Below are 15311 nucleotides of genomic sequence, written 5' to 3' on the forward strand. Positions count from 1 at the left end.
TTTGTCTACTGAGAGAGATGTTCTTACATAAACGCTTGTTTATGCTTTCGCCAAAAAGCTTTATTGAAATCTGACACACCAGGTGGATTAACAAGCTAAGCTGTGTTTTGCTATATTGCAAATTAAATAGTTTTAGTAATTGAATTTGAATTTGGTGCTCTGCAATTCAGCGGAAGTTGATGACAATTATCCCGCTAAAGGGATAGGTGCACCAAGAGGTGCTCCTAATTTAACAATTTGGCATACAAGTTTTTTAATAAGGCATAATCAGGTTGGGAGGTTGAGCTCAGTGGTAGCAGGACCAGGACTGGAGCTAGGCATCCTGGACACCCCGAATGGGACCAGGGCTGTGGCTGGGTCAGTTGAGGCTGTACTGTCTACAGCTGGTGACAGTGGTGTGGCTGGGGCCCCCAATGGGCCCAGGTTAGGGCTGGACTAGTCATCAGAGTTAGCAGCAGGTGGGTTCAGTGCTGCTGAAGGGTCTCCTAATGCAGGGACAGGTAGAGAGTCAGAGGACGGCAGGGCCTCTGCCGCTGCCAGTGTGACCTGTATAGTTAAGAGGGTGGGCAAGTGTCCGGCCCCATAGTAACCTCCCTAGAAACCTATCAGGGCGAGTTTGAGAGGCAGGAACAGGAGTGGAGTGTGCAGCTCAGGGTTGCGAGGTGCTGATAACAGTCACCGGCATTGAATTTGTAATAAGTGATTTTGGGGAAACTGAGGAGAGGGGGTGTCTCTGTGTTAATGTCAGCTGGTGCACAATATCTAATATTAAGGAATTCTCAAGGCTCTGCTCGCCTAAGTTAGAATACCCCATGATAAGGTGTAGACCATACTATTTACCAATACAAACCAAATGCTCACCCAGAGGCGGAGCTCCTAGTGGCCAGAGCCTTTAATGCAGGAAAAGTAAAATCTGTTTTACCTCACATCTGTTAGCATGTCACCTGCGTAACTAGATGCGAAAACACTCTAGATCACCTTTACTCCACACACAGAGACGCATACATAGCTCTCCCTGGCACACCATTTAAATATGACCATAACTGTATCAATTAAATGTATTTATAAAGCCCTTTTTACATCAGCCGCTGTCACATAGGGCTGTACAGAAACCCAGCCTAAAACCCCAAACAGCAAGCAATGCAGATGTAGAAGCACAGTGACTAGGAAAAACTTCCTAGAAATGCCAGACCCTAGGAAGAAACCTAGAGAGGAACCAGGCTCTGGGGGGTGGCCAGTCCTCTTCTGGCTGTACTGGGTGAAGATTATAACAGAATATGGCCAAGATGTTCAAACGTTCATAGATGACAAGCAGGGTCAGATAATAATAATCACAGTGGTTGTAGAGGGTGCAACATGACAGCACCTCAGGAGTAAATGTCAGTTGGCTTTTCATAGCTGATCATTCAGAGTTAGAGATAGCGGGTGCGGAAGCGAGAGAGTCCAAAACAGCAGGTCCGGGACAAGGTAGCACATCCAGTGAACAGGTCAGGGTTCCATAGCCACAGGCAGAACAGTAGAAACTGAAGCAGCAGCATGACCAGGAGGAATGGGGACAGCAAAGATGCATCAGGCCAGGTAGTCTTGAGGTATGGTCCTAGGGCTCATGTCCTCCGAGAGAGAGAGAGAGAGAAAGAGAGAGAGAGAGAGAGAGAGAGAGAGAGAGAGAGAGAGAGAGAGAGAGAGAGAGAGAGAGAGAGAGAGAGAGAAAGAAAGAAAGAAAGAATTAGAGAGAGCTTACTTAAATTCACACAGGACACTGGGTGAGACAGGAGAAATACTCCAGATATAGCAGACTGACCCTAGCCCCCCGAAACTATTGCAGCATAAATACTGGAGGCTGAGACAGGAGCGGTATCATCCTGATTCCTCCTTACAAGCAAAAACTCAAACAGGAAGTACCAGCTACACCCTCAATGCAGAAGTGGTCCAATGAAACAGATGTTAAGCTACACGACTGTTTCACTAGCACCGACTGGACCAAGACAGTATCCTACTACACCTGTTCTGATGCTCGTCGAATGTGGCAGGACTTGCAAACTATCACAGATTACAAAGGGAAACCCAGCTGTTAGCTGTCCGGTGACGCAAGCCTACCAGACGATCTAAATACCTTCTATGCTCGAGTGTGATGTTAGGCCACTAGAACAATGCACCACCTCAATAACACTATCATGGGAGGGCATTCTATCCATCTTTTCATTTGAGTGTAAATAATGAATGAGAGATCACTAAAAAAAGACTACGTTGATGTGTTTGTTATATGTTTTTCATAGATGTTTTTAGTGGTGAAGATACTGTGTTGTGACAGAAGCCCGAATGGTTGACACCTGCATTGCTTGCTGTTTGGGGTTTTAGGCTGGGTTTCTGAACAGCACTTTGAGATATCAGCTGATGTACGAAGGGCTATATAAATACATTTGATTTGATTTTGATTTGATTTGACAATGTTATAGCATGCAAATTCCAAAATGGTCACACATTTGAGTCTCTTAGACAACTGTAGCTGAAGTGATAAATAATAAGTGAAACCGTGCTTCAAAAATGTGTCCTCAATTTGTACAAATCTAAACGATGAGATTCTACCTGTAGGACAATCTGAAACTCTGAACTGTACAAGATACACGTAAAGACCACAGTCATGCCTGAGTGAGGCGTAAACAAATATTATGCGGTCCAATTCGACCAATCACCTGTAACTTCATTGTTGAAGTTTTGTCTACATGGGTGGACTCTTTCCACTCAAGACCCAAGTTGTGAAGAGCTGACAACTTTAAAGATGATCACACTGTGTCTGATATTTCCACTTCTCGTAGAGATGGGTAAGTCAATATTTTACATTTCTCTGCTTATGTGATGTCCAAACTTGATTTGGAGACACAAGGTATACAATTAATGTTCTACAGACATTTTGACAATCCAAAGTTGTAATTGAGATATGTAACAGTTAATATATAATAATGTTCTCTAGTTCATGGACTAGCTCGGACTGAGTCCTCATCCATCAGTCAGAAGAATGGTCTCATGTCAGCCAACGTTGGAGACACAGTGGTTTTGCTCTGCTTCAACAAAGGCGACGTGGGAATAATGTTCTCCTGGTACAAGCAATGTTTTGGAAATATTCCTCAGCTCATCTCGACCATCTATAAGTATGCCAGGAATGCAACATTTTACCATGAGTTTAAGAATAACCCTCGCTTCTCAGTAGAAGGTGGCCAAGGAAAAAAATCACCTAATGATAGCAGATGTGGAACTCTCTGATACAGGCACATACTATTGTGGAAGTGCTTTTGGAAATAATGTGGAGTTTGGACAAGGAGTTATTCTCATCATAAAAGGTAAAGAGAAAGTTATTATTATGATGATTTTTTTTGTAAATCTGAATTTACTTGTATACAGTGTAAATATGATGCATTCACTGAATAAGATGCGCTCTTCATTGAATCAATATTGATTCATAACACTTGCCATAGGGATACGCTAGAGAGATTAAATGTGTTTATTGACCTTCTTGTCAGGTTCCGGGTCCAGAAATATGCCTGTTATACATCAGTCTGTGTCTGAGTCAGTCCAGCCAGGAGATTCTGTGACTCTGAACTGTACAATACACACGGAGACCTGTGCAGGAGAACACAGTGTCTATTGGTTCAGACATGGCTCAGGAGAATCCCATCCAGGAATCATTTACACCCATGGAGACAGGAGTGATCAGTGTGAGAAGAGCCCTGAGGCTGGGTCTCCTACACAGAGTTGTGTCTACAACCTCCCCAAGAGGAACCTCAGCCTTTCTGATGCTGGGACTTACTACTGTGCTGTGGCTTCATGTGGGAAGATACTGTTTGGGAACGGGACCAAGCTGGATGTTGTCCGTAAGTGTTACTTCTGATATTCTTTCATGGTGCTGTGAAGAAACTCAATGCCTGGTGGAGCAAAATGTCCTGAATCTCCTCTATCACTGTCTGAATTTTTACAGATGGTTGTAAGGACGACCGTATTCTCTTGGTGTACTGTCTGGGTGCAGCGTTGGGTCTGTGTTTCATCATCATCATTGTCCTTGGTTGTGTTTTGTATAAGATCAGCAGGGGAGAATGTGAACAGTGCAGAGGTAAGTCTTATCAATGTGCAACAATATGCTGAAACTGTTGGTACAGGGAACATGACATGTTTTTGATCATAAAACTTGACTAATTAATTGTTTGATTATAATTATGATGTTGATGATGATGTTGTTGTTGTTGTTGATGATGATGATGTTGTTGTTATTGTTGTTGTTGATGATGATGATATTGTTATTGATGTTGATGATGATGATGTTGTTGTTGTTGTTGATGATGATGTTGTTGTTGTTATTGTTGTTGTTGATGATGATGATATTGTTATTGATGTTGATGATAATGATGTTGTTGTTGATGATGATGATGTTGTTGTTATTGTTGTTGTTGATGATGATGATGATGATGATGTTGTTGTTGTTGATGATGATGATGATGTTGTTGTTATTGTTGTTGTTGATGATGATGATAATGTTTGATTAAAAGGGGCGCCCACTCAGCCAAGTACTCCGGAGGTCCCCAGTCATAACCAGGTACACAGACCTTGCATTTGTTGAGCTGTCGCTGAATACATTTATTTTTTCATTCAATCAAAATATGAAAATTTACACTTTCAATTTTTGCTTCGCCATTAATGTTTTAGTCGAATACCAAATATTTTGATTTTATTGTTGTTATTCCTCTCAGGATCAAGATGTTGACACAATCCATTACGCCGCTCTGATCGTTGTCCACAAGAAATTGAAGGCCGGGAGACAGAGGAGCGCCATGGAGAGAGACACTGTTTACTCTGGGGTGAGACGCCAAAACATGGACTGAAATATAGACTTTTGCTCTTTAATAACTTGCATTGATGTTATGTGTTTCCCACCTTATATAGCTTAATATATCAGGGAAGTTGTCATTTTCATTTCATTGTCTTAAAAGAAAACATGGACTGAAACGTCAGCGTTGCCTCTTTATTAACTTGAATTGCTTGTATGTGTTTCTCACTGTATAAAGCTTTATATATTAGTGAAGTGTCTTTCAATGCCTTGTATTCTGTCAAATTCCTTTTTACATTGGTAATGTTGTGCAGATTAAATAAAATACTGAACTGCTGTCATACAGAGGTATTGTGTGATTTTCTCTCAGATTATTCCCTTGCTCTTAAATTGCTACAACAGTTTCACTTGTAGGTTTGCAGGGAAGAACAATAACACCACAACTGATTTTGGGCAACAACATCAGAGTAGATTGAGGTTTATGCTCAATGTAACATTAGCTCATCCTGATGACAAGATGTGCATATATGCATGCATGGAGTCCATTCTATTGACTAACTCTTTCAGTCATCTCTCCTTTGTAAGCTGTATCCTGTATCACATCTCTCTGTGGTGTTCTGAATGCCCCTAAATAGATTTTCCACTCATGTAAACTCATCTCTAACCTCCAGCAATGACTGTCAGGCCTCATCACACGCTCTCTACACACAACTCAGTGCATTGTAACCACAACACACCCATATCACCTAGGGCCCACTGAGGGCCCATTTCAGACTTAGGCAATTACACGCCCTTCCTACGCACTCCTTTCCTACACACTTCTCAGTAGTTGCTATTCAGACTTACTTTATGCAGGTGTGTAACGGGCTTTGCAGGCGTGGTTCCCTTGCGTGCGCTGAATAAATTAATTTCAACCGCTGAAAACCCTCCCACTTACTGACCAGCTGATTTTCTAATGGAGTTTTCATTCAATCAGGCATTAAGTACATTTGTTTAAAACTATCCCTACATTTGGTGTACCTTTAATTTGAATTTCTCGCCAGTCTCACTAGAATATATAGAGGGAACTGTTCATAATATTAGGGTGTAACACGATACAAATTGTAAAAGATACAGTGAACAATTTGGGCATATAATTAAAACATTATAGAATTATAGTTGTAAGGCCAGAATTTCACTGTGGAAAAGGTGATATGTTGATATGCTTCAGTTTCCTGCTATGTGACTGGTTTCATATTTTTCTCAAGCGATCATAAGTTAAAATTATAATTGTAATGTATATTTACAATCCCTTCATCCCAAAATATTACTAATTTATCAACAGCCTTTATCAATTCGTAAATTACAGTATATGGAAAACTGTATTTCTATCAGAAAAAAGAAAGTAGTTGTTGTTCCACTTGGAACTGAGGTTGCTGGACCTTTATAAAACTTTTCATTGTGCATAAAGTTGGTGATATTATGAGGTCAGAATATGGCGTGTCTGTAGACACACCTTCATTTCTTTGAACTCCACCCAAAACGGATAGTTAATAGCATTAATAGCATGCTTTTCTCATGTCAGAATACGCTTAGAGAGAAAGGTGCATAAAAGGAAATGATGTTCCATTCACATGATTTTAGGTTGGGTCGGAATCGGCCCCTAAGATCACAACTCTCTTTTACTGAGAAAAGACTGAAATAAAAACAAACTTCTTATCTGAGTACATTTTCAACATATTTTGTATTGTTGAGAGACTGGTTTCAAATATGACAATGTGCACATTGTGACTGAGCAGTTTTAACAAAACTTGCACGTAACCTTGCGGTTAAATGTGTTGAGCGTTGGGCCAGCAACCAAGCCAACTATTTGAAAACATCTGTTGATGTGCCCTTGAAGCCCATATTGCTCCTGTAAGTCGTTCTGAATACTAGCGTCTGCTAAATTACTCAAATGTAAAATGTTAACTATTGACAAAATGTGAATATATAAGTCCACCTTGCAGGACTGCAATTCAAATATCTTTCAATAGGGGGCAGCAGTGTATATACAAGTTCCTGTCACTGTTTTACCAGTAGATTCGCATCAACTTTAAGAAGTTGTCAAAAGGTTCAAATTGTTCACTAATTTGATGAAGTATCTTTGAAAACTTGCTTTCCTGTGATGGTTCATGTACATAGTCGAAATAGCTGTCAAACAAATGCAAATGACCAACAAAGATGTATGTTAGACTCTATAACATGGGTGATATAGTTATTACATTCTTATTACACATCTATAACATGTTATAAACCCATTTCAGCATCATAAAGTCATATGCATCAAACAGCATAGGGTGTCATCATCACTAGATTATTACTACTAACATCAGCTAATTCATTACAAGTTTAGTAACTAGGAGTCACAAATACTCAAAATACAATTGGTAGCAGAATGATCTGTATATGACAAAGATAATGACTTGTGTTGACGTGTACATTTGTATTGAGTTCCAGGGAGTAGTTGAATAAGAATTGGAGACAATCTATTTAATCACGGCATCTCTCCTCTGTAATGTGTTGTCCTCTTTTAGTAGTGTTGATTGCTTGTCACTTTACAACCACCCCAACACAGTGAACAAGTTCAGAGGCACTCTGCGGTCTTCTTTTAGCACAAAAAAAGGTTGTATCTATGCTTTGGTCAGGTGGGCCTGCTGGCTTTGTGCACACAGGGCCCTACTACCTGCTCTCTGTGTCTCTGATTCTCTATGTGGTTTTCAGCAGGATGTCTTTGTGGTGTCACTGTTGTTCTCATAATCTCCTCCGCTTCACTTCTCACAATTTTTACACAATCTTTGCCAAAGATCGCTTGCAGCCATAGCAAATTAACTCTTTATAAACTGACCCTGATATATATTTACACTATTTAGTTATCTTATATCATTTACAAACCACACAGAACTGCTGATTAACCCTATTTGAACTCTCTGAGTTAACAGTCTCATGTGTGATACCATCTATTCTAGGTCTATGGACAAAGGGGAGGGGACAGTTTATGATGACATTATCTGAGAACTTTCAGTATATTCTCAATCAGACAATCATTATAAGACTACTGCAGGATGCTCTGTCAGAAGGAGACCAATAGAGGAGGATCCTCATTCTGATAGATGTATGAGAATCAAATTTTAAAACACTAAACAGAGAGTGAAACAGACTAGATGAAGTGTGTCATGTAAGGGTTGGCTGGTTGACTGGTTGACTGGTTGAGTGGTGTCCAATCAGACATGCACTCTCGGGTGTTACACTTCAGTCAGTGCATGTTTCTGTGAAGGATATAGAGGGAATGAGACTGACATACAATAGACTTGTTTCATTCTGTTGGTGTTTTCCCATATGTACTCTGCTACCCCCTTCACCTTTATACTGTACATGGCAAGACATGTTCTAGACACAACAGACCTTCTATGGGTCATCTGGAGTACTATAACTGTCTTAATAAATTGACCAGCTGGACCAAAAAATATTTATTTTCTTTCAAAATCTTTAGTTACAAAATACTGTACACTTATAAGGGACACAGTTGAGTGGCACTACTGAGGTTAATTAAAGGATATGGGCTAACACATAAAAAAGGGCAAAAAATGTAGCCATTCCATATTTAAAAGGGCATTGACAACCAACAAAGGTCTGAAATTAATAGACCATGCTATAATTCCACATCTGGTAATATTATGTCATGTTGGAGGCCTAAGATGAAAAGCATGAGACAAAATTGGAGATTGTATATGCTGTGGGGGGAGAAACTTAACTTGGGCTTGGGCTAGGTTGGGTTGGGATGGGCTCAGTACCAGGCACTAGAGAGGGGAATAGGATCCTTTACTGTTTGTCCAAGCCATCAAAAGAAAACTGCTCTTAATAAATGTAATTTCCCAGATAAATAAGCAGATTATCAAGCCACGATTTTATCGGCTTGATCTAATAACTCTGACTTGATTGTCTTCTTTAAAAGTCTGTCTGGGCTTCTCAAACTATGATAAATACACTTGCTAAACAGTAGCTTTTATTCCTGTTCAGACAGCCAATAAAGTCTCTCCGTTCAGTGTTCCCTCCTACTGTATGACGGCTACATGTAAAGTGTCATCATAAAAGAGGTTTCCTGTTGTCAAACCTTCACACGATACAATGCAGAAAGGTTTGACATTACAATGAAGATCAGACATTGGTCAATGTTTTTGTTTTACACCAACTTCAGTAAGTACAAATTTTGAATGTGGATGCTTTTTCAAAAAATGTCATGCCATAGTCTTATGAATCAATTTAAATGACTACTAGTATGCATATGAAAAGTATAATGAGATGTACTGTCTCCATAATGGGTAGAAATTATTTTTGAGTTTTTACAGTTTGTGCATTGTCTAAGGACATTATTCAACCCTGGGCTTTGAGCCGCAAACCGGCCGCAAAGCCGCAAAGCCCGTAACAAAAGGGAGACAACGTAGAGATAAGGAGTAACAAAATATATATTTATTGAAAAAAGTACACTAAGTACAATATACAATGGTGTGTGTAATCAGTAATCAGTAGTGTAAGTGAGTGTTTTGCATGCATGAATGTGATAATGCAGGGTGTTGAAAGGTGCCAAAGCAAACAACCAAAAGGCCACCAAGATACACAACAAAATCTGTAAAGGTATCTGCATGGAGAGAGTCTCCTCCATGAATGGCGAAGTGGTGTATTTATCCTGGGACACACCGAGCCCAGGTGTTCCCCATGTAGCTGACGACCCTCCCAACTCCGCCCACCGGCATCCTAATAAGGAAACAAGAACAAAGAGAGAATACGGCAGACAGAGTGGGAGGCTCCAGACGAACAGATGTTGTGCTGATGCTGATTCCAGAGGCTGTTTGGAACTCTGTACTTGCAATAGAAGACATCCTATTTTTACGTGCAACGCATTTCAGCACTCGGCGGTCCTGTTCTGTGAGCTTGTGTGGCCTACCACTTTGCGGCTGAGCCGTTGTTGCTGCTAGAAGTTTCCACTTCACAATAACAGCACTTTGAGCAGTTGACCAGGGCAGCTTTAGCAGGGCAGACATTTGACTTTAAGAATAAAATGACATACGTAGTATGTTTCAAGTGTTTTCAATGTTTTATAATTAATCTTTTAGCGGAGACGCCTCAGCAGAGAAATTATGGGAATCCTCATGCCAACACATCAGACCAACAGGTTAGCAGAATTGCTGTATCAAGAGTGAGACTGGATAAGAGTATTAAAGCTAAATATTACAGCATTACATTTGACCCAGAGTCTGAATTGAGTGAGTCTGTGTTTCATCCTCATACTGTAGCTACAGGATGGGAATGATGCCATAAACTATGCTGCCCTGAAGTTCACTGACAAGAATAGTACCAGGCCAGGAGACAGAGGAGAGAATGGAGAGAACAGAGAGAGGAAGAAACCATCTACTCGGGTGTGAGTCATCAAGACAGGGTGTAACAGAGTTGGGTCATCCAATCAGCATCATTCTAAGTTAAGCCCCATCCCTCCTCTGAACTCCAATTTGATCTTGACATTGTCCTTGTGACCTCGCTATTTTGTACACTTCTGATTTACCGTAGGATGTCATTGCAGGGGCCTAATTTTGCTGAATATATACAGTACCAGTCAAACGTTTGGACACAACTACTCATTCAATGGTTTTTCTTTATTTTTACTCTTTTCTACATTGTAGAATAATAGTGAAGACATCAAAACCAGCTCTAACCAAAAGAATGTTAAACAAATAAAAATATATTTTATATTTGAGATTCTTCAAAGTAGCCACCCAGTATCTACCGCTGCTGTCTCTAGAGAGTTGAAAACAGCAGGTCTGGGACAGGTAGCACGTTCAGTGAACAGGTCAGGATCCCATAGCCACGGGCAGAGCAGTTGAAACTGGAGCAGCAGCAAGACCAGGTGGACTGGGGACAGCAAGGAATCATCAGGCCAGTTAGTCCTGCTACAGAGAGAAAAGAAAGAAAGAAAGAAAGAAAGAAAGAGAGGAAGAAAGAGAGAAAGAGAGAGAAAAAGAGAGAGAGAATTAGAGAGAGCATGCTTAAATTCACACAGGACACAAGATAAGACAGGGAGAAATACTCCAAATATTACAGACTGACCCTAGCCACCTGATACATAAACTATTGCAGCATAAATACTGGAGGCTGAGACAGGAGGGGTTGGGAGACACTGTGGCCCCGTCCGACGATACCCCCGGACAGGGTCAAACAGGACATATGTACCAGTAGTCTCAGCCACCGACCCAAATGATGAAAAAATACAAACCATTAACTCTGACTTTATAGTATTTTAAGACATACAGTGCATTCGGGAAGTATTCAGACCCCTTGACTTTTTCCACATTTTGTTACATTACATTCTTATTAAAAATGTATTTTAATATGTTTTTTCCTCATCAATCTAAACACAATACCCCATAATGACAAAGTGAAAACCGGTTTTTGGAAGAAAATAAAGAAATCTTACAAATAAAAAGCTGTGATACATTATTTACATAATTATTCAGACCCTTTGCCATGAGACTTGAAATTGAGCTCAGGTCCATCCTGTTTCATTGAGATGTTTCTAGAAATTGATTGGAGTCCACCTGTGGTAAATGCAATTGATTGGGCATGATTTGGAAAGGCACACACCTGTCTATAAAAAGGTCCCACAGTTGACAGTGCAGAGCAAAAATCTAGCCATGAGGTCGAAGGAATTGTCCGTAGAGCTACGAGACAGGATTGTGTCGAGGAACAGATCTGGGGAATGGTACCAAAATATTTCTGCAGCATTGAAGGTCCCCAAGAACACAGTGGCCTCCATCAGTCTTAAATGGAAAATGTTTAGAACCCCCAAGACTCTTCCTAGAGCTGAGCAATCTGGGGAGAAGGGCCTTGGTCAGGGAGGTTGTCACTCAACCCGATGGTCACTTTGACAGAGCTCCAGAATTCCTCTGTGGAGATGGGAGAAGCTTCCAGAAGGACAACCATCTCTGCAGCAGTCTACCCATTAGGCCTTTATCATAGAGTGGCCAGACAGAAGCCACTCCCCAGTAAAATGCACGACAGCCCGCTTGGTTTGCCAAGAGACACCGAAAGGACTCTCACCATGAGAAACAAGATTCTCTGGTCTGATGAAACCAAGATTGTCTTAACAAGAGATGGTCACGGTTGTTTTATACAGGTATCCTTGATTTAGTTGTGTACTGTTAGCTAGCTAGCTAACGTTATCTGGCTGGATTCCTAGCATTGGAAGTTTAAGACCATGTTTAACCATTGTTCTCTCTCTTACCTCTGGTCTTAGATGTTCATGGTTGTTTTATACAGGTATCCTTGATTTAGTTGGCGTGGGCTACGGCCAAACAGTTGCCTGTGGTGAGTTGGGTTAATACACCAGGAATTGGTGAACACAACGCTCTGTCTGGACAATTGTTAATTTATGATCTACCCGGGTCATTACAGTACGTTGTTACTTATTCTGATGTTATGTTAGTTCACAACTGCATTTACTATTTTTGCAGTCAGGATCCAGCAAGTCTATTTGACAGCAGTCTGTGTCTGAGTCAGTCCAGTGAGGAGACTCTGTGAATATGAACTGTACAATACACACTGAGACCTGTCCAGGAGAATGGAAATCCTGAATGAGAGATCACTAAAGACTACTGTATTGTGTTTGCTGTGTTTTTTCCATATATTGTACGTTTTTGGTGAGGTGAAGTGACTGTATGGTAATAGAAGCCCTAGTGGATGACAGTGTCATATCATACATGTTCCAAATGTGACTCACCACCTGGATTCGGTTTTAGGATTCGGTTTTAGGTAGCAAAATGTGAAATGTTGTTTTTTACATTGGATAAGAGTAGATACTCAGAGCTACAAAATTGTATATCATACACTGCATTTGAGGAACAATGGGAAAGTAATTATTCTTTGAAAGTTGATAAACTTGTAAATTCACTTTTGAGAAAATCGCCTTTGAATGTTTTGATATCTAGTGAAGCTCTTTTTTGTCTACACCCATTCAGCATCGTTCACACTCTCTTAAGCTTTAGTCCCACCCATTCGTTTTGCTCTTGGAGCGCACACTTGACACTCTGGCCGATGATTTGTTTAGTTTTGGATGACATGAAAACAGCCTAACCAGCTCTGCTGGCAACAATTTCATTACGCTTTTTTGCAGATGTTTACTGACACCGGCCATATACAACGGGTGTCGTAGACACTTCACGTAACGTTAGCTAACGAGACAGCCAGCTAACGTTAGCTAGTTAAACAACAATGAACAAAGTGCAAACACGGCCTAACTTTAGTCTCTAACTAGAAAAGCAAACAGCTCTGGGAAATGAATAATAAAGTTTGCTACACAGAGCTGTGTCTACAACCTACCCAAGAGGAACTTCAGACTCTCTGATGCAGGGACTTACTACTGTGCTGTGGCCTCATGTTATACAGTGATACTGTTTGAAAACTTTTCTCAAGGCACACCTGTTAATTGAAATGCATTCCAGGTGACTACCTCATGAAGCTGGTTGAGAGAATGCCAAGAGTGTGCAAAGCTGTCATCAATCAAAGGGTGGCTACTTTTAAGAATCTAAAATATAAGATATATTTAGATTTATTTAACACTGTTTTGGTTACTACATGAATACATATATGTTATTTCATAGTTTTGATGTAGAAAATGTAGAAAATAATAAAAAAGAAAGAAAAACCCTTGAATGAGTAGGTGTGTCAAAACCTTTGACTGGTACCGTTTATTTAAGGGATAATGAACGAGGGGCTATGCGTTCAGTGGAAAATAATGAATGACGTGGAAGGTGTGGTCCACAATGTGCTAGCTCATAGATAATATATAATATATATATATATACATACATACATACAGTGGGGAGAACAAGTATTTGATACACTGCCCATTTTGCAGGTTTTCCTACTTACAAAGCATGTAGAGGTCTGTAATTTTTTATCATAGGTACACTTCAACTGTGAGAGACGGAATCTAAAAATCAAAAATCCAGAAAATCACATTGTATGATTTTTAAGTAATTCATTTGTATTTTATTGCAAAGTATCCTTCCTGAATTGACTGGAATTGAAATGGAATTGACCCCACCCTTGACTGTAAGGTAACTGAAATTGTCCTCTACATTAGCACAACTCCCATACTGTAACGCCTATGCAAATAAGAATGCAAATTGATTATTTTATGTCTAAATCTTAGCAAAAAGTGAGCCCTTTATCTCTAAACGGTTTACACTGTGGGCAGATATTTCCCTCTCCAACTATGTTCTCTGTCCTGTTAGTTCCAGACATGTCCATGCATCTGAATGTATCTCAGCCTGTGAGGACAGAACCAGTGACCCTGGGGGGGTTCTGTGAACCTTGAATGTTTCTCCACATTAGACTCAGTGTTATCCTGGTAATGGCTGAAACACACCCAAGGACATGGTCTTTTACCCATTGTAACAACCTACTATTAAAAAGTGCAATTTCATGTTGCAAAGGATTAAATAAACTTTCATCTGAAACTTTGCCCTCACTGATGTTGGATTGTATCATTGTGGAATATTCTGGTATAATGAATGCTATTTTGGAAATGGTGCATATCTCATGATTCAAGGTCAGTATAGAAATGGGAAGAGATTGCAAGACAGTAAAAACATTGAGTATAAATATTCCGATTTTTTATCCCACTAAGAATTTTTAAATGTTGCATGGATCTTTTTAGCCAATGAATCTACTCAAGTGAAAGGAACCAAGTCTGACAATAAAGATAAGACATTTGAAGAGCTGATCTCTGAAAAATGTCTGTACATGTTATCTTATCCTCACACGGGGAACCAAATGTAGGTACAGTGTTATAAATTATGTGTTTGTGTTTTTCTGGTCAGCAACATTAAGAAATCCCTTATTATATGTATATATTGTTCACCTTCTCAAGAGAAAAAAACAGAATTGCTGAACTACATTACATTGTTTCTATCATCCTGATAGTAACAAACATTCTCCTGACAATCTTGTGGAGGAGAGTTCTGCAAGAATTTAAATAGTGTGTTAAAGTGTATCTTTGTCATGCCTTATACAAAATATATGATGAATAAATGTATATTATATAATGTATTAATGGCAAACAATAATACACAAAAAAGTATATGTTTTGTAATTTAATCTAGGGGTGACCAAGGACATTTCACCTATTACATATTTTGCATGATGTTAAATTGCTTCACATTCTCATGCTTCTTGTAGGTAGCTGGAGTAATTTAGTAATTGTGGATGAAGTATGTATCTCTCTCTTTATTTTAGAATCTGAATGTGGACAGTGAGAACTATGCTGCTGAGCTTCTCAGTAAACAGATCTAAGTGTGGAAGAGGGAGAGGGCAGCGTGGAGATGTTTGTTTATGCTCCAATACAGCAACAGCTGTGAAATAGTGTTGTTTGAATATATTAACATTCCATAATGTATGTAATGTGTAATTTTGCCAGAATTGAACA

The 15311-nt window shown here is 39.8% G+C and overlaps 1 long non-coding RNA gene and 1 pseudogene across 1 annotated transcript; both read left to right on the forward strand.

Annotated features, from left to right (window-relative positions):
• The first annotated feature begins 2734 nt into the window (after nucleotides 1–2734).
• Nucleotides 2735–5157, forward strand: LOC109906242 (uncharacterized; annotated as a pseudogene).
• Nucleotides 5158–8931: 3774 nt separating this feature from the next.
• On the forward strand, nucleotides 8932–14354 carry LOC109906472 (uncharacterized). The gene is made up of 3 exons (XR_002257406.2): nucleotides 8932–9028; nucleotides 9946–10004; nucleotides 10126–14354. It is a non-coding gene; the product is annotated as an uncharacterized LOC109906472 (long non-coding RNA).
• Nucleotides 14355–15311: the final 957 nt, after the last annotated feature.

This window comes from Oncorhynchus kisutch, linkage group LG16 (genome assembly GCF_002021735.2).
Source record: "Oncorhynchus kisutch isolate 150728-3 linkage group LG16, Okis_V2, whole genome shotgun sequence".
Classification (NCBI taxonomy): Eukaryota; Metazoa; Chordata; class Actinopteri; order Salmoniformes; family Salmonidae; genus Oncorhynchus; species Oncorhynchus kisutch.